The 26,374-nt window shown below is 41.2% G+C and overlaps 1 pseudogene; it reads right to left on the minus strand.

The window, feature by feature from the left end:
- LOC102277696 (aromatase-like) lies at positions 1-25,486 on the minus strand (annotated as a pseudogene).
- Between the last annotated feature and the right edge of the window lie 888 nt (positions 25,487-26,374).

Genomic DNA, 26,374 nt, shown 5'->3' on the forward strand with positions numbered 1-26,374 from the left:
TTGTAGGAAAAGTCAAATGCTGAATTTGTAAGCATTTCTCCAAGGGTATGGATGTTGTAGTCCCTACCCCACCAAAAAGCAAATGAAAACCATTTTATTCATAGTAGGAGATATGTTTGATCCAAGGTACACAGATGTTGGCCTGGCCTTTGTAATCAAATTGAGTGCTTCTGCCCCAGATGTTAAAAAGCTTCCAATTCAGTGCAGGACAGTAAGGAGCTGGGGTGAGTTTTGCTGGTGGCTTGTCTTTTCCAAAGCATGTTTTGTGGAATTGGGTCTTTAGGGCTGCAGTTTCCTGTACAAACTCTTGGCCTCTATTTTCTCTTGCAGTCTGGTGTCTGGTTTGGATTTGGTCAGATGAACCGTGTCTCCTGCCTAGCTGACAACCCACAGGAGGTAAGCCTATAAAATGGCACAGGCCATGGTTGTTCATGTGAGGAGGACTACCTGGCAAAGATGGGTGGTTCCCATGTGGAGTTCTGTTGAGCAGTGCTCTGGGGCAGGGACTGACCAAACTTCTTTAGCGCTCGAGGCACTTGTCTGAATTTCTTGGGGTGAAAATCATTTCTAGCTGGTCTCTGGTCTCGTCTGGATGCAAGGATAAGTCATTTTTCTTCTGCATCTTCTCAACGCACCGACCTTGCAAAGTCTGCACGTGGAAGCGTCTCAGAAGGGTGACCAGGACAACCTTCATCATCACCATGGCGATGTACTTTCCCACACAGGCCCGGGGCCCAAAGCCAAATGGCTGAAAGTACCTGTAAGGAACCTGGGAAAGAGATCAGACAATTAGCCAGAGTAGTAAAGGCTAGAGTCATGCATCTCCGTTTGATTCACCCTGAAACCACAGTCAGTCAGAATGCTCGGTTTTAGTGATTTGGCCATACTGCTTCTTCACAGACAGGAATGACTATGACTCAGATAAGACTTCTCCTTCCAGTTTGATTCACCCTTTGTGATACAGACACAGCCTCAACAATCCCCAGTTACGTTTTCATGTAAAGTACTCAGCTAGCTCTGTGGGAAGGCCACATCTTTACTGCTGTTCTGCCAGTCACTGAGGCAAAGACCGTTGTTGTGCCAGGCCGTATAACCTGATGCCAAGGACAGATTTAGGCAAAGTGTGCGTTCCTGTCCTATTCATGCCAAGAATCTAAATATTTTTTGTTATACAAATATTTAAAGGGACACACCTCTCTGTCTTGTCCCCATTTGGACTTACATATTGTCTGGCACTTGAAGGATACTTAGTAAGTTATTTTTGACCAATTGGCAACATGGTAAGTGTTGCTTATATACAAGTACAGTGAATTAGAGAACTGGTTTAACTAAGATCATATCTCTTCCCATATGGAAATTGAAAAATGGGGTAATGCAATGAACTATATGGATAATTCAGGTTAAAAAAGAATCATTGCCTAGAATTTGACATAACAGATGCAGAATCTCCAGTATACCTCAATTAAGAACAAGGTGGGAGTTCTTCTAATTACCAAGTCCTGTTTAGAATAGAGACTAGTACTTGTGGGGCCATTTGGTGACTCAAAGGCAGACTGCAAAAACCAAATCATTTCTTCTGATTTGATTTCCATCTAATTATCATAGATGATGCTACAGCTGAATCTACATGATGACAATGTGATAAGTGGAAAAGTGGGTTGGTTAAACAAACTTCACCTCATTTTAGGCAAATTAAGGGCCTGAATTGTTCATACTTTGATCTCGTGTGCCCTCCATGAAGACATTTCCAAGAGCTTGAGAGCCAGCCTCCTTGGCTTGAAGACAGGACTGATGGGCATCTTCTAGCCAGGGGAAATGTGTTCTCTCCTGGTGAGGCTGGAGGGGATGAGTAAATAGAATGAAATGTACAAACACAGAAACAGAGGGGATTTAACAGTTGATGCTTTCGGGGTGGCACACTCAGTTTTAAGGAAGGACTCTTACATTCTTGGCAAAGTTTTCAAAAGTAAATTTATTAGGCTTTGGGAAAAACTCGAGTCTATGCATTCTCCCAAGATTCAGGATAATGTTAGTCCCCTTTTTCACTGGGTAGCCATCGATGACTTCATCCTCTAAGGCTTTGCTCATGACTAGGTCCATGACGGGCTGGTATCACATGCTCTCATTAATAAAATTTTCTACCACAGTTAGCTTTTGAATATCATCACTCTTTATTTTTCTTTCACCTGTGGAAGCAGACAAAAAGGACAAAGAAGGTCATGCTAATTTCAGTGTTGTTATAGGTCAGTTTGAAAAAATTTAAGATGGGAATACCAGACCACCTGACCTGCCTCTTGAGAAATCTGTATGCAGGTCAGGAAGCAACAGTTAGAACTGGACATGGAACAGACTGGTTCCAAATAGGAAAAGGAGTATGTCAAGGCTGTATATTGTCACCCTGTTTATTTAACTTATATGCAGAGTACATCATGAGAAACGCTGGACTGGAAGAAACACAAGCTGGAATCAAGATTGCCAGGAGAAATATCAATAGCCTCAGATATGCAGATGACACCACCCTTATGGCAGAAAGTGAAGAGGAACTAAATAGCCTCTTGATGAAAGTGAAAGTGGAGAGTGAAAAAGTTGGCTTAAAGCTCAACATTCAGAAAACGAAGATCATGGCATCCAGTCCCATCACTTCATGGGAAATAGATGGGGAAACAGTGGAAACAGTGTCAGATTTTATTTTTCTGGGCTCCAAAATCACCGCAGATGGTGACTGCAGCCATGAAATTAAAAGACGCTTGCTCCTTGGAAGGAAAGTTATGACCAACCTAGATAGCATATTCAAAAGCAGAGACATTATTTGCCAACAAAGGTCCGTCTAGTCAAGGCTATGGTTTTTCCTGTGGTCATGTATGGATGTGAGAGTTGGACAGTGAAGAAGGCTGAGCGCCAAAGAATTGATGCTTTTGAACTGTGGTGTTGGAGAAGACTCTTGAGAGTCCCTTGGACTGCAAGGAGATCCAACCAGTCCAATCTGAAGGAGATCAGCCCTGGGATTTCTTTGGAAGCAATGATGCTAAAGCTGAAACTCCAGTACTTTGGCCACCTCATGTGAAGAGTTGACTCATTGGAAAAGACTCTGATGCTGGGAGGGATTGGAGGCAAGAGGAGAAGGGGATGACAGAGGATGAGATGTCTGGATGGCATCACTGACTCGATGGACGTGAGTCTGAGTGAACTCTGGGAGTTGGTGATGGACAGGGAGGCCTGGCGTGCTGCGATTCATGGGATCGCAAAGAGTCGGACACGACTGAGCGACTGATCTGATCTGATGCTATGTTTTGTCCACCAAGTCTTATGAAAAGTCAGATTTGAAGTCGATTATCTTAACATCTGAGGGATGTCATTGAGACATCTGGACTTGTAGAAAAACAAGGCCCGGTAACATTGGACCCACATCTCCACATGGCAGCTGTTGGCTGAGGTTGAATGGCTGAGGAGCTCTGTAGAGAAACTCCTCTCTGAAGCATCATGTAGACCTACCCAGTCTGCTTCAAACATTTATCAGCTACCTCTGTGGTTCTTGAGTTTGGTCCACTATTCTAGATTCTGCTACTGCTGCTGATGCTAAGTCGCTTCAGTTGTGTCTGACTCTGTGTGACCCCAGAGATGGCAGCCCACCAGGCTCCCCTGTCCCTGGGATTCTCCAGGCAAGAACACTGGAGTGGGTTGCCATTTCCTTCTCCAAGGCATGAAAGTGGAAAGTGAAAGTGAAGTCGCTCAGTCGTGTCCGACTCTTAGCGACCCCATGGACTGCAGCCTACCAGGCTCCTCCGTCCATGGGATTTTCCAGGCAAGAGTACTGGAGTGGGGTGCCATTGCCTTCTCCGATTCTCATTTCTAGAAGACATTAATTCTTTAGTCAAAGAGAGATGGTGAGTTTAATCACGTTCAAGGAAATGTTCTTTTCTGGTATCCTGTGCAGTCATCTGTCAGAAAATATCTCTGATTGTCCCTCCTCCCCATCTCATTCAGGACAACCTGGTGCGACAGAGTGGCAAAAATCCTGTCTCTCCACCACACAAAAGGGGGTCCTCAGATCAGTCCCAGGTGAGCTGGGAATTGGTGGACACCTCCACAGTCTCTGATTGCTTGGCTCCATACCAGTCAGAGAGGCTCAATTTATCCTCAGAATTGGCAAAACTTTAAAGCATTCTCAAATGGGATATCACTTCTGCAGAATGAAAATCAACCCAGGGTCCCGAGGCAACTCTGCCTTTGTACAATTACTCTATTCAGGAGAGGTCTCACTTGATCAGAGAGCTCTACCAACCCAGCCCCTCAATAGTGACTCCCCCTGGGGAATGGGAACAATGCTGTAGATGAGAGTAGGAGGAATCAAGAGATATTACATTCTACTTTATAAATCTCTCCATTATTTGATTTCTTTCCAACTAGCATGTGTTTTTTTATATCAGAAAAACACTGATATCTATCTGGCATAATGAAAATATGACACAATGACTTGCTTCATTATTCTCTGGATGGGTTCTAGGAAGGTTTTGACATAAGATCATTAGGAGATAGAAACTGATATTCAGAAGGAATTGATTTCTAATCTCTATTATCTGTTTGATAAATTCTTACCAACAACAGTCTGGATTTCCTTCATTACTGCCTCTTCAACCTGGGGATGCGTTGTAATGAGAAACAGCACGAAGAACACAGAGACAGACATGGTGTCTGGTGCAGCGATTGTCATTTCCAGTATGCACTGGTTTATGTTCTGTCCTGTCAGTTCACCGCGTTTCTACAATGGAAAGGGGGAGAAATATTGGGAAAGTGAAGGAAAGGTCAGAACAGGAAGCGAAGTGGCCCTCAAGGATCAATCACCTCCATAAAATGAAATCATAGGAATTATGCATCGTTTGGATTGATGATAGACTTTTGCATTAACAACCTTCAGTCTAAAACTGAACAATTTAACCAAAGATTTCTGTGTGTTTAGTGTCTTTGGACTCCTTGGTGTTCACATTTTGTGTTGTGCAGACACAGATGTTTCAGACTTAAAGTCTTACCTGATTGACTATTGGATTGGGCATGATACTGGAACAGATACTCAAGAGCAAAAACATGCAACAATTAATAGGGAATTTTTAGACACCTATACAGAAATAGTAACACACATATGTTGTGAGGGATTATGGCTAGTGCAGGGCTGTACCTCAGCCAGAATCAACTCAGTGGCAAAATCCATAGAGTCTTCTAGTTTCTCTGCTATGAAAATACCATGTCTTTTTTTTTTCCTATCAGAATTTCCATTTCATCTTTCAAATCTTTGCGGGAAAAATCACGGGAAATATTACCTACTTGTACACAGATAAGACATCTAGATAAACAAATTCAATTGCCATTTAAAATTTGCTTAATTGAAGCCATTAGTGTTCATGAATAACTGAGTTTATACTTAATTCTTTGCAAATATCCTTAAATTATATATGTTATATCAAGTTAAGGAACCAGAGTTAGCCACTATATCTCAGCGCTGCTAGTAAAATCAAGGTTGTAATCTGTGGTTAAGGGTTGAAAACTGGTACCAAAATGCTAAATCCAATTTTCTGATATTTGATTGGGCCAGCACTGTGCTTAAATTAAACATCAAATCCCAAAGCTAGTGAATGCCATTGGTAGGAGCACGCACACCCCAGTCTGCCATGGGCACTTCCATTTTCTTTATCTCATATCCACTTAGGCCATTTTTATCTGCATAACCCCAAAGATGATTAAATTTGAGGTTCCTCTTCTACACAGGAATTATTCCTTTTGATATTTATCTCATACCTTGAAGTTTCCGCCTCATAGTAACACTGACTAAATCGTTGTTGAATGAATGACTAGTTACATCAAGAGGCTTCTGCATTTTGAGAGTGTGGTGAACGGTAAAACACCCTGGAGAAGAGTCAAGGTTCTGCTCCAGGTTGTTGTCCTTCCACATAACCTACTTTTAGTCTTTGAGGTGTATGTCTCTTTTAAAGTGAAGAGATCAGACTAGATGAACATTAAGGTCATCTTGAGATCTCTATTCTGCTCTTCTTGTCTTTAAGTATATGCTTTCATGTATAATTGTATTGTTCCCCAGTTTCAGGGAATACTATTCTGTATTAGGTTAAATGTACAATAAATCTTTCTTTCAAATTCTTGTTGACACATTTGCCTACACATTTAAATACTCAATTGACCTAAATAGCCTCTATGTTTACTCCAGTTTAGCAGAAGTAAGGGAATATTCTTTAATATTCCTCCTATTTTTAAAGTTTTCTCCCTTTTTTTTTTTTTTTTGGTTTCTCAGGGAAGATGTTTAAACATTGAGAGATATTCTTCAGGAGAGTAATTTAATGTGTCATTCCAAATAAGGATGTTTACTATTGTGTATGTCTGTGAGTACGCTTACAGGCACACACTCACACGTCATTCCAAATATATAGCAGGGATATATTCATGTTCATTTATTCATCTACCCAGCCATTTGTTCAGCAAATATTTGTTGAGTGTCTCCTATATTCACTCAGTGGTGGTCTAGAATGTTCACAACATTACTCACCTAAGCAGTAGTCCCCAAATGTCTGGGATGCACTGAAATGCCCTTAGACTTTGAATTCATAGAGAATGTCTTGATAGAGTTGAATCCATTTCTAAGCATCTGCTTCCTCCCTGTGCCAGAATCAGGGGCCTGTGAATATCCATTGGGATTCCTCCTATTCAGGTTAGAAGTTGCTCCTAATTAAATGTATGCATTAGAACTTGTATGTCATTAAAAACTGGAAAAATTGAGTTTAGTGATAGTTTTCAGAAAATACAAACTCTCTGACTTACAAACTTATAAGAATGTGTCTATTGGAACTCTGAATGTATTTTGTACAAGATAATTGTGGCTAGGTTCCTAGTCTAAGCCACAAACACCTTCAATGTATTCTGAGACTGAAAAAACCTTACACTTAACAAAATAAAAAGTACAAAATGATACTTTTGTAAAACTGGGAATTCAAAGAGGGAAAAATATAAAATTGGATATCTAGGGATGGAAGTAGATGTCCCAGAATCCTTTCCATAAATATATATATTTTAAAAGTGTTGACATAAGACAAATACTATATGATTTCACTTATATATTGGATCTTAAAAAAAAAAAAAAGGCAAAAATCCCAAGCTCTTTGTTAAAAGAAGAGATTGGTGATTGCCATGGATGCTTCCTGTAGTTTGGGTGTGAAATGGGTGAAGAGGGTCAGGTCAAAGGTACAAACTTCCTTTCAGTTATATGATTGATAGGTCATGGGGATGTAATATTCAGCATGGTGATTACCGTTAACATGCTGTTTGCATATTTAAAAGTTGCTAAGAGAGTAAATCTTAAAAGTACTCATTCAAGGAAAACATTTTCTAACTATGTTTTGTGAAAGATGTTAACTAGATTGTGATGAGTATTTCTCAGTATATTCATATATTGAATCATTCTGTACACCTGAAAGTAACATAATGTTATGTGTCAATTAGGCCCCAACAATAAAAGTATTGATATTATTGAAAAGGCATGAGAGGATGGAGATTAAAAGATTTCTCTAGGTCTTTAGTGCTTTAGATCAGAGAAGATATTACCTAGTTCACTAACCATTGGCAAATTTATATAGAGAGGGAATGTTGCTGAGCTAATTTCAAAGAAGACAAAGAAAACTGTTACACATTCTCATGAAGTAAGTTTCTATGGGCCTACTGACCATAGTGAAGCTAAATTAATGTAGCTGTGGTTCAATATGATTTTTCAGACCACCACACAGTCTGACCACAGTGAAGAGATGAATCACTGGCCTTCTTGATTCAAGTCACAGTAAGCTCTGGGTGAAGCAAAGAGAAGTGTTTAAAGGCCCATGTGTCCAAATCATCCACCTGCTACTCATCGACCACTGGAGAACATGTCAGAGCAACATGAAACTGACTTCCTGGACACTAGTATTACTGAATTTCAAAATGTGCAAACATGATGAAGATAGCTTTTCAACCAAGTTTAGAAACTTAAGGCACTGGAGAATTTAAGATACTCTGGACATCTGGGGAAGATATGAACAGAGGGATGGAGAGAGATAACATGTTTACTGCCTTCTATGTGTCATGCTCTGAGTTGATTGCCCTACATAGAGGATCTAATTAACCTATATACCACCATGGAAAGTAGGCTATAATTTGTTTTAAAGAACTTCCCAAGACCATTTGGTTACCAAGTGGTAGAGATAGGATACAAACCAGGTCTGTCTACTTTTAGATTCCCTGGGCTTTCCTCTGGTTGTTAGAAGTGGCTCATTTAGTGGCTGGCTACTCATACTCTTAAAACCCAATGACTATCCAATAAGCCATTAGGCATCTGTACAGTCTTCTGTTAGGGTAAGCTGAGACCAAAGCAAACCCAAAAATGACAATTTTAGGATTCCCCCAAAATATAAGATACATAAATAAACAAACAAGACATCTTATAAAAATTCATCATGAAAAAAATTTGTGACTACTGTCATTTCCTATGAGTTGAATTAAGTAAAATTCATTCAGAAGCAGCACAACAATAAAATGATTTGGTTTTCATTTCTTCAGACATGCATAGAGAATTCTGACAAATAATAATGACAGGTTCAGCCAACCCTTTTCTTCAACTCAAAACACACTTCAGTGTTCTAGGTCCAGAGATGGGGCTCTCAACCTCCGAGGTGAAAAGCTCCCCTGGGCCAAAGGCTACCTTTTCCTCTGTGGTCTGGTCACACGGGCCTGAAGTGCTGTAAGAAGTGCTTCACCAGCATGTAAATCAACAGATCTCTGTGGTTTTGGAGACAAGACAACTTACAAAGAGGCCAGCAATAGCTAAGACCCAACACCAATCAGTCTCATCAATAATTATTCCAAAATGTGGTACGTACACAGATTTCTCATGCTTCCTACATAGCCAAGAAAGCTTAAAGAAGATGTCTGGTTTGAGAAGGAGAGCTTGCCATGCATCAAAATCACCCTGGATTTAACCACAAGGGTGCTTTCTGGAAAAACAGAAAAAGATCAGAGCATGTGAGCAGAAATATGAGTCCAAGAAGGATATGCTGATGAGAGAAGATCCCTGTAGACTCTCCTAGCATCTTGGACTCTAAGCAAGACAAGGTTCTGCTTTCAGTGGGTGTTTCAGCTACATGAATGTCACCTAACAAACCAACACTAATTTATCCTACTTGTTTATCAGAGATATTTATAGTTTTCAAGTTTGTGTTAGAGACACAGCTTAGAATTTCATATCCTTCTCCTAGACTGAGCCTTCAACACCTTCTATTTTCCAGACCATGGGAAATAAGAAGTAATTAAAACTGTTCTGGCCTCAATTCTGGCACCTGGCTTGGCAAAAAGCCGTCCCATTCTGTTGTTTGTATTTCAGTCCAGTGTGTAGAATTCATCTTGGAATCCTCAATGCCTTGTCCTGTGTCTTGCGCAGTCAGCTCTTTAATGGGTGTTTTTGAATTAAATTGAATACCAGAGAAAAGATAACTACTTATTTTTTTCAGATTATACACATGAGAAGGGAAGAGACATAAGCAGATGCAGAATTTGTGGTTCATAGAAATGAAGAAGTTTGCCAACACCATACAGCCAGTGTGGCTGGCAGCCCGTAGGCTGCAGCCCAGTCCTATCTGACCTCAGGGCCATGTCCTTTCCTATTGGTGCACTGGGTCCCTCAGGCCCATTGAGAGTTTAACAAGGACCTCGTGAGCAGGGGGAAATACATATAACTCTGTATGGATTATGCAGGTTCTTAGCCACACAGTCTGCATCCATAAGTTAGCAGAGAGCTGTACAATGCATTTTACTTTACCCCTTCTATGAATCAAGGCTAGTGGGGAACCAAGAAGAAGGGACTTCTAAAATAGGTACCTGTCAATCCTTAGGAGAGATGTGTGGCAAGAAAAGTACCTTGAGAGTCCCTATCTGAAAGGGGATCCAGGCAAGAGGCTGTGACTAAAGTCCTCAGAGCATATGGGGCTCTCATCCTGATGTCAGTCAGACAGGGGTCCTATGACTCTTGTAAGGAATAATTACAGAGCAGGGGAGAGGAGGTGAGGAGAGTGGAGAATAAAAAGGGAGGGCTTATCACTTGTTTGCTTGTCCAAATGTAGTTGATCAGGGAGTAGGTGTGATAGCTCAGCTGGTGTGGGTGAGTGTGAAAATCATGCGTTGTTCTTATGCCTGCGATGTTATTCCCTCAGATCTGCAGGGGGTTCAGGGCTACACTTCATCTGGGACTTTGTTCAGATGTCCATTCCAAATCAGAGGGTCAGAGGCCTTTCTGACCACCTTCTCTCTCCACAGTAGTCTCGGCCTCTCTCCAACCACCCGCATTCACCTTATAGTCCTATACCCTACTTTTTTTTCAAGGCACTTATTGCCTAAAATATTACTAGATAGTTACTTGTTTACTGTCCTTATGTCCACTGGGATGTAAACTCTTCGAAGGCAAGGACTTTATCTAGTTCACTACTCTAAGCCCAGAACCTAAGCCTGCCATAAAATAGGCAATCAAAAAATATTAGTTGAAAGAATATATGAATCAGTGAACACTGTTAGAAATCAAATCAGGAGAAATTACATTAAGCTGACAATAGCAAGATGGAATGAATCCACATGATTGATATTTGTTCTTTTGTTGGTGGTAGAGTTGCATATGTGTGTTTAATGATTTTTTTCTGTAGTGTAGTGAGGAAAGCATCTTCTTAAGTGAAATATCTTTCCAGTGTTGTTATGAATGTTAAATCACAAACTTTATGTGAAGCAACTTTTTATACTGCTTTCACATAGTAGATACTAAGTTAATGATAGTTATCATCATCATTTCCAGCAGCAGCAGCAGTACCCTTATCATCATATAGATAGAGTCAAAGTTTTCACACTTAGTGACTTTGGGGGAGAGGTGTGTTTGTCCATTTATGTGTTGTGTGTGTGTGTGTGTGTGTGTGTGCGTGCATGCATGTGTGTGTGTATGGAGAGATAGAATGTTTCTTTGTGTGTGTATGTGTATATACACATATATACGTGTATGTGTGTATGTATATATCTATATTTTTGCCAAAAGAATGGCCAAAAGGTGTATAATGGTTAAATACATAGGTTTGGTGATTAGATGTATTTATGACCAAATGAAATGATTAGAAACTTAAGTTTCTAATCTGAAACGTAATAGATATGTTTCTAATCTGAAACGTAATAGATAGGTAGAATCATCCTATTTCCTAGGATGCTCTAGGATTTCCTAGGATGCTCTATTTCCTAGAGCAATGAGGAGAGATACAAAAGAAATAGAAAATGCCCCCCACTATGGATTTTTATGATCTTTTAAGTGAGGAAGGCAGACATACCAGGAAAACACTTTAGGAATACTTGGAACGATTTAAAGAAGAGCAGTGTACAAGAGTGTATCTTTCCATGAGTTCATTATCCTTCTCATGCCCTGTTTAGTAAAGGGCTGAATGTCAAGTCATGAGAATGAAAATTTCAGTACCATCCAAGGGGATCCCCAGGAAGAGCATGTTAGAGGTGTTCAGCATGATGTGCCGCATGAGGGTCAACACGTCCACATAGCCCAAGTCATTGCAGACCTCCTCCAGCCTGTCCAGATGCTTGGTGATGGAATCAGCACAGATGGTCACCATGCGCACCAGGCCAGGGCTGGACAAAGCTGAAGGGGACAACATCAGAGTGAGCTACCTCCAACTCCAGGGCACACAGCAATCAGGCAATTTTGGCTTTTTATGTTCGGAGCTTAACTGACCACAGATTTTTATTAAATGAGTGGAAATTTTCATCTTTAAATTTTCATCTATATTCTACTAATTGTCCAGTATCAAGTATCATGTTTATTATTAAAAATAAATGAATGGATGAATGAAAAATAAATATTTTTAGAACAGATGCCTCAAAATTAAACTTGTATTCTACCTATGACAAATCATTTGAGAGACTGCAAGTGAAATCTTTAGTGCTGGTGGTCATAAGTTACAAATCAGTGATTTTCTATATTTATTATATACATTTCTCCCTAAAGATGGTTTGGATTTCACCAGGATGATATTTTATGTTTCAGTGGGTGGCAGAATATTGATACAGGACTATTCAAATTGGATCTTACTTTTATACCTAAGGTGTTTCCTGTTTAATTGTAGTTCATATTTGTAAAGTGTTAGCCTGGGATGGAGGAGCCTGGTAGGCTGAGGTCCATGGGGTCCTTAGGAGTCGGACATGACCGAGCGACTTCACTTTCACATTTCACTTTCATGCATTGGAGAAGGAAATGACAAACCACTCCAGCGTTCTTGCCTGGAGAATAGCAGGGACAGGGGAGCCTGGTGGGCTGCTGTCTATGGGGTTGCACAGAGTCGGACACGACTGAAGCGACTTAGCAGCAGCAGTCTTCCCAGGCAGCACTAATGGTAAAGAAAGTGAAAGTGAAGTGGCTCAGTCGTGTTTGACTCTTTTCGACCCCATGGACTGTAGCCTACCAGGCTCCTCTCTCCATGGGATTTTCCAGGCAAGAATACTGGAGTGGATTGCCATTTCCTTCTCCAGGGGATCTTCCCAACCCAGGGATGGAACCCGGGTCTCCTGCATTGTAGACAGACGCTTTACCGTCTGAGCCACCAGGGAAAGAACCTGCCTACTAATGTAGGAGATCCGGGTTCAGTCCCTGGGTCTGGAAGATCCTCTGGAGAAGGGTCTGCTAACCCATTCCAGTATTCTTGCCTGGAGAATCCCATGGACCAAGGAGTCTGGCAGGCTATGTCCATAGGGTAACACACAGTTGGACATGATTTAAGTGACTTAGCACACACACATGCATAGTCTTATAAATGACCAAATATACCTTTCTCTTAATTTTGGTTTTTCTTCAAACTACATCCAGATTTATTGTACTCAATGTCAAAATTTCCAAAAAAATTTCTGTTTTGTTTGAGCCGTCTTCCTCACAGAACTGAAAACACTTTAAGGGCAGTAATAACCTATTAGCTTTATAGATCATGTCCACAGAACATGGTGGCCCCTAGAATTAGTGGATGAATGGATGAATGAAACCAGGTGGAGTGAACTGGCTCTGATCTCTTCCCTTGCTTGGCTCCTGACCATCTGAGCAGCTATTAATCTTGAAGGTAGGTGGTCTAACATTAGACATAACTATTAAAGTCCTACTTTCTCTCTTTTGTTCAAGGTTGCTATAAGGTTTCTTTAGGAATAATCTCTCTTTTTTCCTGTATTTTTCATTCAATTGTATTGTAAAGTCAAAGTCCTCAAATAAAACAAATCAGCTGTGCTGCAGAAGCCCTTTCAGGCACACTCTGAAGAAGAAAAGAGACTTGGTGAGTGGTCGTAGACTCTAAACATTTTCACCCACCCATATATATATATAAAGGAAGTTTGGGTTGGCAGCACACTTTCTGACTAGGAGTGACTTGGAGATATGCTGGGATGCTGTTTCCTGGGTGACTGTCACATTGACAAGTGGGACAAATGATTCCTTCATGAATAAATCCTTTGCATGAAGGGTTGGCCTTGACAGGCTGATGTCAGTCCCAGGCTGATGTCTGATTTGCCTCTACATTCAAGAGCTTGAAACCTCATTTCAAATGTATAAACCACATTTCAAACATATGAACAGAATGGACAGACTCTAGAAGCTGGGAAAGTCAAGAAAACACTTTCTCCCTAGATTCTCCAGAAAGAACACAACCTTGTCAGTGTCTTGATTTTTGCCCCATATGAGACCCACATCATGAATCCCAAAGAAAGGCCATGCCAAAGAATGTTCAAACTACTGCACAATTGCACTCATCTCACACACCAGCAAAGTAATGCTCAAAATTATCCAAGCTAGGCTTCAACAGTACATGAACCAAGAACTTTTAGATGTTCAAGCTGGATTTAGAAAAGGCAGAGGAACCAGAGATCAAATTTCCAACATCATAGAAAAACATAGAAAAAACAAGAGAGTTCCAGAAAAACATTTGCTTCATTGACTATTGTAAAGCCTTTGATTGTGTGGATCACAACAAACTGTGGAAAATTCTTAAAGAGATGGGAATACCAGACCACCTTACCTGCCTCCTGAGAAATCTGTACACAGGTCAAGAAAAAACAGAACCGGATATGGAACAACAAACTGGTTCCAAATTGGGAAAGGAGGACGTCAAGGCTGTATATTATCATCCTGCTTATTTAACTTCTATGCAGAGTACATCATGCACAATATCGGGCTGGATGAAGCACAAGCTGAAATCAAGATTGCCAGGAGAATATAAATAACCTCAAATATGCAGATAACACCACCCTTATGACCGAAAGTGAAGAGGAACTAAACAGCCTCTTGATGAAAGTGAAAGAGGAGAGAGAAAAAGCTGGCTTAAAACTTAATATTCAATAAACTAAGATCATGGCATCCAATTGCATCACTTCATGGTAAATAGATGGGGAAACAATGGAAACAGTAACAGATTTTATTTTCTTAGGTTTCAAAATCACTGAAGATGGTGGCTACAGCCATGAAATTAAAAGACGTTTGCTCCTAGAAAGGAAAGCTATGACAAACCTAGAGAACATATTAAAAAGCAGAGACATTACTTTGCCTACAAAGGTCTGTCTAGTCAAAGCTATGGTTTTTTCAGTAGTTGTGTATGGATGTGAGAGTTGGGCCATAAAGAAAACTGAATGCCAAAGAATTGATGCTTTTGAACTGTGGTGTTAGAGAAGACTCTTGAGAGTCCCTTGGACTGCAAGGAGATCCAACCAGTAAATCCTAAAGGCATCAATCCTGAATATTCATTGGAAGGACTGATGCTGAAGCTGAAGCTCCAATATTTTGGCTATCTGATGTGAAGGGCCACTCACTGGAAAAGACCCTGATGCTGGGAAAGATTGAAGGCAGAAAGAGAAGAGGACATCAGAGGATGAGATGGCTGAATGGCATCACTGACTCAATGGACATAAATTTGAGCAAGCTTCAGGAGTTGGTGATGGACAGGGAAGCCTGGCGTGCTGCAGTCCATGGGGTTGCAAAGAGTCGGACACGACTGAGTGACTGAACTGAACTGAACTGACTCACATCTGACTTTTGACTCATAAAACTGTAAGATAAGGAATATGTAGTTTGAAGCCAAAGACTTCAATTTCAGCAGGGTATAGTAAAGAGATAAATCGCTAAATAAGAATATTTGGAATCTAGTTTCTGTTCTTCCATATCTGGCTGTGTTGCCTGGGGGAAATCACTAGCTCTCTAGAAATGTATTTACTTAAGTATGAAATTCAGAGGTTGGAAGAGATAATGCACCCCTTCTCAGTTCTAAAATTCTCGAAGTTATTTGCAAATTGCCTTCTGTTAAAACATCTGGGATGTCAGCCAATGGCTCAGCAAACATGTTGCTCTGTTAAATCAACTATATGGCTGACACACTAAATTCTTAATTGAAGTGACATTAAGTGTATAGAGAGCCAATTCTTTTTCACATCCATAAGGTCGATGTAAAAACAGGAAGAACTAAATTGAAGTGGTTAAATATGTAGGCTCTGAGGTTTTCTTCTGTGCTACCTTTTATTAATGGTGGAAATTGAGCATGGTACCTACAGTCCACCGGGTCGCAAAGAGTTGGACACAACTGAGCGACTTCACTCACTCACTTAACTTCTTTATGCCTCAGTTTTCTCATTTGCAAAATGTAGGTGGTATTTACCACATGGAGTCGCTGTGGGATTAAGGCATCCGGTGTTTAAAACAGTGCCTATTACAGAGTACATGTGTAATGAATGCTGTGCTGTGCTCAGTCGCTTCAGTCATTTCGAACTCTGTGACCCTATAGCCCTCCAGGCTCCTCTGTCCCTGGGGATTCTCCAGGCAGAATACTGGAGTGGGTTGTCATGCCCTCTTCCAAGGCCTCTTCCTGACCCAGGGATTGAACCTGTGTTTCCTGCATTGTCAGGCGGGTTCTTTACACACTAGCACCACCTGGGAAACCCAGAATGAATGCTAGCTCTTACTATTTCAAAACGGTGAAGCAGCAGAAGTTAATGATTTCATAAGGCATATTCATAGACAAAAAAGCAGAATTTAGCCAGACACCTGAATACCTTTCATAAAGTAAGTTCTGACAGCTTTCCAGATCACTGGATTATTGTTAAATATGATGCATTTCTCATGCATGCCGATGAACTGCAAGCCAAGTTTGCTGCCAAATCAAGATGTATAACGATTGTGCTTCATTACGTGAAACACTCTTGAAAGGTGGTTGTTGAATCACGTGAATACACCGGGATTCTTGGCCCCTGGAGGAGAAGAATTCAATCCGGGGCCAGAGACGAGGCTTGATCGCTCAGAGCTTTTGTGTAATAAAGTTTTATTAAAGTATAAAGGAGATAGAGAAAGCTTCTGACATAGGCATCAGAAGGGGGTAGAAAGAGTACCCACTTGCTAGTGTTAACAAGGAGGTTATATAATCCAAAGAATGTCTGGAGGTTGTAAAGACCTCATCAGACCTACTCCCATAATTTACATTTTAAGATAACACTGTCCTCAGGCAAGATACATCCTTGTAAAGACCAGGTCTACTCCCATAATTAACATTTTAAGATAACACTGTCCTCAGGCAAGATACATCCTTGTAAAGACCAGGTCTACTCCCATAATTAACATTTTAAGATAACACTGTCCTCAGGCAAGATACATCCTTGTAAAGACCAGGTCTACTCCCATAATTAACATTTTAAGATAACACTGTCCTCAGGCAAGATACATCCTTGTAAAGACCAGGTCTACTCCCATAATTAACATTTTAAGATAACAGAAGGTTGAATCCAAAGACTGTCCTTAGGCAGGATACATTATTGTTATATAATCCTAAGGAATGTGGAGAAAGAAAAAAAAGTTTGTCCTTTCTTCCTCCTTGAGAATTCCAGACCCCTCTCTCCTTGGGGACCCCTAGACTCCCTATCAACCTGCCTAGGAACTGACTCTCTCACTCTCGAGGACCTACAGAGAGAGCAAACCCTTGGGGTTACTTGTTAAGGGTCAGAAGAACTCAGTGTGATGAGTTTGCTGACCTGGTGTCTCTCATAGAAAATGCCTGTTGATCTAAATTCAGTGCATACTTTCTAGTATTCAGATTAAATGAGCACCTCCTTCTCTGTGTTAGCAAAAGAACCTCCTTCTCTGGTTGAAACATTTCTACCTACTAGCTCTCTGTTTGAGCATTACTAAAGATCAACAAACAATGCACACATAGAGTTATTTGTTATTTGCCCTTCTCTAATAGCTAGTCTCTAAAATATTATCCACTAATGTGGTCAAAGCTGCAAGGCTGTAAGAAAGTGCATCCTCCACACCACCACGTTTCCAGGAGCCTCCAGCCCTGAGGCAGCCCCACTCCAGACAGTGCCCTTCTCCTTGCTCCCCACCTCCCACCCCCAAGACCCCCTTTCCCTGCATAAGGGAGCCTCAGAATTGGGAGGTACTGGAATAATTGAAGTCTCATCTCTTTAGTCTGGAAGCAGCAGTTCTGCCTTGTACCACCAATTCCTCAGAGTCTCTAATCAGGCCTGGCCCTTCCAGGGATATCACTCTGGGACTGAAGGATATACCTTGGTACCTCTGCCCTGAGCTTGGCTGACTTGGGTGGGCCTGGAATCCTCTGTGTGGTGGTGACAGTTGCTCTCCTGGAGCTCTGCATTCATCATGAATCACCAAGGTCTTCAGGGTCACAGAGTTCTCCCAAGACATAGGATATATTGAGCCATTAGATAGCCCTTGATGTGGCTTCTGTGGGACTTTGCCAATAGCCCAGGCTTCCTTGAATTTCCCAGTTCTCCTTCCACTACTGTGCCTTCTATCTTCACTCACATACCCAGCTCTTTAGCCCTGGACTGGGCTTCAGAGCAACTAGGAAGGTGGAGGCAACCCTTCCCCACCCATCTCCTCCTCCAGGACTTGTTTCCTGCTCCCAATCCCAGTCTAATTTGGGCACAATAAGCGAGGAGCATTATAGAATGTTGTAAATTCCTGGCTGAAGACAAACTGGGGCCTCCATGTGTGCAGAGAATATTGTCTTCTTAGGACAGTGGTACAGAATGCTTCTACAGAGAGCCTCACTTTGTTGAGATTTTTTTATTAAGACTGCTTATAATTTAGGGTACGGCATTGGCAAGAAAAATCAACCATTTAAATAATTTACAATTGAGAGGATAAAGGATAACAGGGTAGTTCTCTTTAGTATAAAATGTAGGGTAGCTTTATTTATTCCATTGTATATTTAATACTGAAGCAAATCCAGATACTTCTATTTGTATTCCAGGAAATTAATATGATTGACACACAGATAAAATTTTGCCCTATGTACAGACATCATGCCATAGAAAGGACTGAACTTCTAATTAATTGATAGATTTCAGAATTCTAGCTATTCTTACCATCCCCTCCCTCACTCTATAATCAAAGCAGCAAGTAAGTCATTGGTATACTTTTACTTCACAAACTAGGATCAACAAATTTTAAGTTCTTAGAGGACAAAGAATACTATTGTACTCTGACATTTAGAGCTTTTGGGTATATCATAAAACACATTGGTGTGTCCAAATGTTTTGATGAATTCTGCCCAGTTAAAAGCTTCAGCCCACGGGGAGCCAAAACCAGCGCTCTGTGACAACTTAGAGGGAGGGGATGGGGTGGAGTTGGAGGGAGCTTCAAGAGGGAGGGGACATCTTTATACCTATGACTGATTCTTGTTGATGGATGGCAGAAGCTGACACAGTAATGTAAAGCAATTATCCTCCAATTAAAAATTTGTTGTCGTTTAGTCGCTAAATCATGTCTGACTCTTGTGACCCCATGGACTGTAGCCTGCCAGGCTCCTCTGTCCATGGAATTCTCCAGGCAAGAATAGTCGAGTGGGTTGCCACTTCCTTCCCCAGGGGATTTTCCAGAGCCAGGAATCGAACCCAGGTCTCCTGCATTGCAGGCAGATTTTTTACCAACTGAGCTACAAGGGAAGCCAATTAAAAATAAATTAATTAAAAACAAAAACTTCAACCCAACTTTCTGCTTCGCTTCAGTCGTGCCCGACTCTGTGCGACCCCATAGATGGCAGCCCACTAGGCTCCTCTGTCCCTGGGATTCTCCAGGCAAGAACACTGGAGTGGGTTGCCATTTCCTTCTCCAACTTAATGTTAGCTAATGAAGAGCTAACGATTAAATCAATTGTCCACCAGGGGGTGCCAATATCTCAGTTAGAGACAAATCAGAGTCAGAGGCTCTGACTTGGCAGAGAACAAAGTAGGCAAGACAGAAATGATATACACTTCTTTAGGGTTTAAAATAAATAGGTTGGCTTTCTCTAACTGGAGTAGATCAGGAAAATGATGAAGGGAATGTTGGTGAGGAGCTAAGAACACTAGCCCAGAGCTCTCCCGACATTCAGGAGAACTGTAGAGACTTCCTTCCCCCAGCTGGGCCAGCCTGTCACAGCAGGTGAGGGAGATATTACACTGACTAACTGAGAAGAGATCAGAGAATCCACAAGCTCAGAATGGATAGTGGACAGTGTAAGATGCCTGGTCCCCGGAGTCATTATGCTTCTTGAAACATGACTGAAGTCAAAAGCCATCTCCAAAGATGGCAAACCTATTGTCTCTTCAAAATAAAAAGTAACCAGGAAGTTAGTGTCAGTGGTAAAGAGAAGCCACCCTCATTTCTGAGTTTAAAGAACTCACAGACCGGTGGTGAGGTTCAAGATTGATGAGTACTAGAAATATGGGGAGACAATCAATGGAATAACTGGTACCAAACATTCAAAAACACTTGCTTCCTGTAGGCCTGTTCTGTGCCGTCACTCACAGTCCAACAATCCTGCCACATTTTCCCTGTCCTTTGCCTTCTGATATTCTTACCCAGTTCTGATACTGAGGTCACTGCAAGAGAAAGTGAATATTAACAGACAGACCTGATTGCAACCATCTTAAGCTGATCAAATTTAGTATCCATAATATGAGACCACCTTTCCCAGTCTCCTGATGTGATGCAATATGAAGTCTATAGGATTAAACAGGAAAGTATTCTTACAAATTAGCCTGATTCAAGTTGAGCCTAATAGACCTGGTGTTCAGTTTATAAGCAATACCGGGAATAGAGAGAATGTTCAATGACATCATAATGAGACATTGAAAGAAATATGAAATGTGGGACATTCTGTAAGATGTAAAAAGTCAACCCTGATTAAAGCCAACTCTTAGTTAAGTCTGTGCTTGCACACGGCAGCTGAAAGGGGCTAGAGAAAAGGCTATTGATGCACGTGGATATGGGCTTCCTAGGTGATCAGTGGTAAAGGATTTGCCAATGTAAAGTGGTAAAGTCTCCTGCCTGCCAATGTAGGAGCCACAGGAGGTGTGGCTTCAATCCCTGGGCTAGGAATGAACTAATCTCTCTGTTAGTTCATCCCTTTTTACTGGGGATGAACTCCCATGTCCCTATTCAAGGCCAATTCCACATGTCACTCCTTTGTCATTTCAGCTGGCACACTCCTCCTTTCTGCTGCATCAATGGTTTTCCTCTGTGACTCATCATTCCCACCAAAGCACACATGTCATGGTATCTTGTATCTTAGCAAACAAAAAGACTTGGACCAAATACCCCTTTCAACCTTATTCTATTCCTCTGCCTCCTTTAGGACAAACTCCTTGAAGAGTTTGTACCTGCCACCTCCAATTCTTCTCTCCCCATTCTCCTCAGTGGTCACATTTTGCCCCCAGAACTCCACTGAAACTCCCCTTGTCAAGGTCACCCTTAACCTGCCTGGTGCTAAATGCAATGCTCACATCTCTGTCTAGTCTTGTGGCACTATCTGAATGCTTGGCAGTTCCATCCTCCCTGACATGCATTCCTCATCTTGCTTTCAGACCACCACACTCTCCTGGTTTTCCCTTTTCTGTCTGGCTCCCCTCCTCAGCTCCTTTGCTAGTTTATGACTACAGTAGAAGGTCTGGATGGTCAGAATTTCCTACTTAATATCCCATTCAGTGGTACTAGGCAAGTCAAGTCAACATATCTGAAATGGAATCCTGATTTTTCCCCATCCGAAAGATGTTCCACCCACCTCATCTTTTATACAGCACATATCTACCTGATAGTAGTGTGGGCTACCATCCTGGTTTGCCTGGAACTATCTGAGTTTTACCATAAAAATCCCACAACATGGGGATAAATTTATGCACTATTAAAACAGATATATAAACACTATAACAATAGTATTTAAACTGGTAGCAGATGGGCCAATTTGACCCCTGTTAGCGTATTAAGTGCTACTCGCTTATTGATGCTACCCATGTTCTTCTTTTTGATATTCTTGCAAACACCAATATATACTTAGGGCACGAAGTGTCTGTGGCCCCTCATTATTTACAGCACCTCTGCCTGGGGAACTGTGCACACTTTACCTACAGATGATCAGATGCCCTCCCCCCCCCCCCAGCTGCTCAGGCAGAAGCCCAGCAGCCCTGGTGCCTGACTCTCCCCCACCCAAAGTTCTGCAGCCCCAACCACTTCAGAACTAAGCTGAATTGAAAAGTTGGGCCATAATCTCAGCACAGTTGTAATGATGACAGATATCAAACTTTCTGAAGAGAAAAGACCTGGCATATTATTCAAAGAAAAAGCTTTCTGGGGTCCAGTGGGGTCTCTTCAAGAGGTACAGGAAGTTCTGGAAGGATCTGAAGAGCAGCGAGGGAAGGAGATGGGGACAAACACGTCCTATTCCTGTGGGGAGCTCAGCCCTTAACAACAAAATCGAGCGGCTCAGAGGCAATTATAGAGAACACAGAGACTCCAACCAGAGAAGAGCCTGTGAGGACAGGACCAGGGAAGAACGGGGAGAGCAGAGATGGAGCTGGGCACAGGCAGAAGGCTGTTTGTGTCCTCAGTGTGAAGGAAGCACCTGACAGTTTGGGGGTCAGTAAGGTCACATTCCTGTAAGGTGCAGACTGGTCAGATGGCACGTGCTGTGACAAGGATCCTGTTTCAGGAATTGCCTGTGAGGCTCCTGGGCATTATTCTGGGGATCTGAGTATCTACTGTCTATGAGCTGTTTCTGTCCTGGTCATCTGATCCTTTCTCAGGTGCTTCATTCTTCCCTCCAGGTCTAGTCTTGCACCTCCATCACCTGACCTAGACCTTAGGGGGAGAAAATTAGATGAATCCACTCCAACCTGCTTCAGCATTTCCCCATACTGAAGGGAAAAGCCCTCTGTCCTGGGAGCTTCTTACCTCCTCTCCTCCCTCCAGCTCTGCAGCATGCTGCAATCACTTGGAGACTTCTAAAATCTAGTGATGACTGGGTTCCCTCCCCACTGGAGACTGTAAAAATTGGGTTTATAGCCAGGGCTATGGGGTTTTGAATAGAAGCCAGGGTGAGAAGCACTGCTTTACTTCTTGAGCTGCAGGTGTCCTCCTTGACTTAAGTAATAAAAAGATATCTTTAGCAATAGACATCAAAATATCAAAATGAGTTTGTTTTTTAATACAAAAAAACCCCAGCCTTGATTTTTAAATATATCCCCAATTATTAACAGTCTTACTTACTAATAATGAGGGTTTCCTATCCATGTGTCCAGACTCTCATGAATTCTCCATACATCTTGTTGTAGTAATTTCAGGCACTGCCAATCCCCATCCAGAGGAACCTGCCATAGGAAATGAGGGGCCCAATTCCCAGAAAGTAGCTGGGACCTAGGAAAGTCATCAGATCACAATCAGTATTTCAGCACCACTCAAAAGAGCAATTGCTTAAGATACTGCTGTTCTTGTTCCTATAAATTCAAATGTCCTTTTACATCTTCTGATGTATGTAGGTGAGTCACACACACAAAATAATTAAAACAACAACACAAGTTAACATGAGGCTCTTCATAGCTCTGTGAATGAAAAGTAGTCCAGATTCTATACCATACCACTTCCTTTTGATCTTAATAATTTCAGTCTGAATGGACTGGAATAGATGTCTACTCTACTCTTGCTGTGTTAAATGGTATCAGTGGTGTCAGATACAAGTCAATCAGTCCCTCTGAGAAGAGGAATGAAAATGAGGACAAGTGACCAGCTGACAGATTTGTCTGGCTGCGAGTTTTGTCTGGAAACTTTGGATTTGAAAGCACCAGTGAATGGAACGGGTAGGTTTGAATTAAATTATGGTTTTGGTGTCATCTTTTTAACTGTGAGAAATGTGGTCTGCAAAGACAATGTCCAAACAAAAGACATCCATTTCTGTTTTGTCTTTTTTTTTTTTTCCCAAAAAGGTTTTGGTTTAAGAAGAGAATCAAGTTAAACTTCATTAGACAAAATAAAACAAAGCATTGAGTAACGAGGCAGTGGGTCTGATCAGTATCTCAAACAGAGTCGAGTCTGGTGACATGGTTTTTCTGAAGAGCAGTGGCCCTCATACCCTTGCTGATGTAGATGATGACAGAATTGTAAAAGTGTGAATCTGGTGAGCAGCCAGGGGATTTGCTGTTATATCAGAGAACAAACCTGGTAGCTTGATTTCAGGGATGATGGTGATAAGTTAATCAATATCTTGTTGGAAAGATTTTAGGAGTCCTGTTGTAAAGTTATAACATTTCTATATCTTACTCCTGAATTCCATTTTGTCAGTGAGTTAGTCTTGGGACCCAAACTCACTCAACTCTCTGAGACAGTACAATGATGGTAATTTAGATGTGAATATTAGATGGTAATATGAGATGGTAATTTGTGTGAATTATTTAAATTGGATGTCAAAGCCCAAATCTGATAAACAAGATTTATTACTTAACTTTGAAGTAGCTGAATTAATGTGGAAAAGACTGTCAGGGTTTTCTTTTTGCCCTTAAAATGGAAAGTCTTTGTTAATGTCTACATAACAAAAACAAGTTTGGGAGTCTTAGGTCAAGGGGTCTTAATCTTGTTATTGTTCTAATAACACTATAAGCAGTTGACTGACTCAGAATTCTTTACTGGACTGGGGACACATGCCTGCTATGAGGAATTTTCCCTGAAAACTACAAAACAGTCTGATATTTCTGAGAATTCTGTTAATCTGATTGTGTAGAGTGGTGGGGTTTCTATTAGAATTATCTGGATAATTATATGCTTTTTAAATTTTTTTATTTTTAAAATTAATTAATTTATTTTAATTGGAGGCTAATTACTTTACAATATTGTAGTGGTTTTTGTCATACATCGACATGAATCAGCCACGAGTGCACATGTTTTCCTCATCCAGAACCCCCTCCCACCTCCCTCCCCATCCCATCCCCCAGGGTCATCCCAGTGCACCAGCTCTGAGCACCCTGTCTCATGCATCAAGCCTGGACATGTGATCCACTTCACATACGATAATGTACACGTTTCAACACTACCCTCTCAAATCATCCCACCCTTGCCCTCCCACAGAGTCCAAAAGACTGGTCTTTACATCTGTGTCTCTTTTGCTGTCTTGCATATAGGGTCATTGTTACCATCTTTCTAAATTCCATATATATGTATTAGTATACTGTATTGGTGTTTTTCTTTCTGACTTACTTCACTCTGTATAATATGCTCCAGTTTCATCCACCTCATTAGAACTGATTCAAATGCATTCTTTTTCATGGCTGAGTAATATTCCATTGTGTATATGTACCACAGCTTTCTTATCCATTCATCTGCTTGTTGAAGATTCTTTCAGGGTGTGATGTTTCAAAGGATCCATAGTCCACAGTGGTCACCATTTTTCTTCCACTGTCCAGGGCCTATCTAGCCCTTATGGTGGCCCCACCATCACCACCACACTGAAGAATAAAAGAAAATAAAGGGTGGGATGACAAGAAGGAATAAGTTCACGAAGGGAGAGAGCAGATGACAAGGATGAGGCAAAGTGGGAGGGAGACAGGACAGAAGGCATTCCAGAGGCATTTTCACCTTCAGAGCAAAGTTGGAATGAATTTGAATCAGAAGAGCAAAGGCAATCCTGGAATTTTGCCTTGTTTTATTCCATCTTAAACTTACTTTAAAGGATACTTCTACCATGTATATTTTACCAAAACAAAATGCAAACTAGAAGGGATTATCTAAGATATTTGTAATGCTTTCATTTAACATGTACATAGCATGTACATACATGTGATGATTGTTGTAAAAATACTCACCTGAGTTCATTTGCTAATGTATTGAGGCTTCAATCATATCCTCAGATTTACTCATTGTCATTTTCAAAATTGTTTTACCCTCATGGACCAAAACCCCAAGAAAACATTCTCCTTAGATATAGAACTAAATGGCCATATTACCTGGTATTGAGGTTGTGTTTTTAGAGTTCTTAACCAACGGAAGAAAGCCAGTGAGCAGCAGGATTGCAATGCTGGCAACAGTCACGCCTTTGGCCACCATGCTGGTGACATCATAATGCGTTGGGTTCAGCACTTCCAAAACCATCTTGTGGTCCTTGATCTCAGGGGAAGCAATTTAAAGTCCTGTAGAAATCAAGGGGCAGGAAAATTAGAGAATCCCCCAAAGGTACATCTAGGACTTCTGTTGCTTCAGAGGATGCTGTACTATCGAGATGGGTACTTTGTTTGATAATGGGATGGGACATTTAGACAAGACAAATTTGTGATTTCAAGTCAGAACAACCAATCCCAAGAGAGAGCTTTTGGTTTGAAGTGCAACATTTCTGACCTTTGCAAAGTATCAGGTTCTTAGATGCTTGTTCTGATAGAACCTTATCATCTTGCCCTTGAGTAGGTAAAGTGACTGAATTCTTAAGAGCCAAATTTCTTACTGAAACACATGAAAATGTAACTTATTCCAGAGATGGAGTCATTCTGTGACTTCATCAGCATTTTGTTTAGGCAATCTTTTCCCTGGAGGCAACCTTTTTTTTTTTTTTTAAAGCGATCCCTCACCCGCTTCCTGCTGAAAATTACTTTCCCCAAAGAGTAAGCTTTTTACAGTGATGAGAACTTTTAATTTCTCACTCTTCATTCTTCTTCTGACTCTGATCATTTTTATGATTATTACCTCAAACTCTTCAGTGTGTAGATGGCTTATTTCCACTTAATTATTTTTGGGGGGATTTATCTAATTCTTTGATTTGGAACAGATTTCTCTATAGCCTCATTTTGCATAATTCACTGTTTTTATTCCCATGCATTTGGTATGTTGATTTTGTTTCTAATCTTGGAGACTTCCTTATGAGGAAATGTCCCACAGGGCCCAGCAGTACACTGCCCTCTGGTCACCTGAGCAATATATTTTAGGGGTGCCCTCTATGTTGGCTGCGTGAGTCTCTCTGTTGTGGCAGGCTGACTATTGTGGGTATGG

The sequence above is a fragment of the Bos mutus genome, chromosome 10 (genome assembly GCF_027580195.1).
Source record: "Bos mutus isolate GX-2022 chromosome 10, NWIPB_WYAK_1.1, whole genome shotgun sequence".
Classification (NCBI taxonomy): domain Eukaryota; kingdom Metazoa; phylum Chordata; class Mammalia; order Artiodactyla; family Bovidae; genus Bos; species Bos mutus.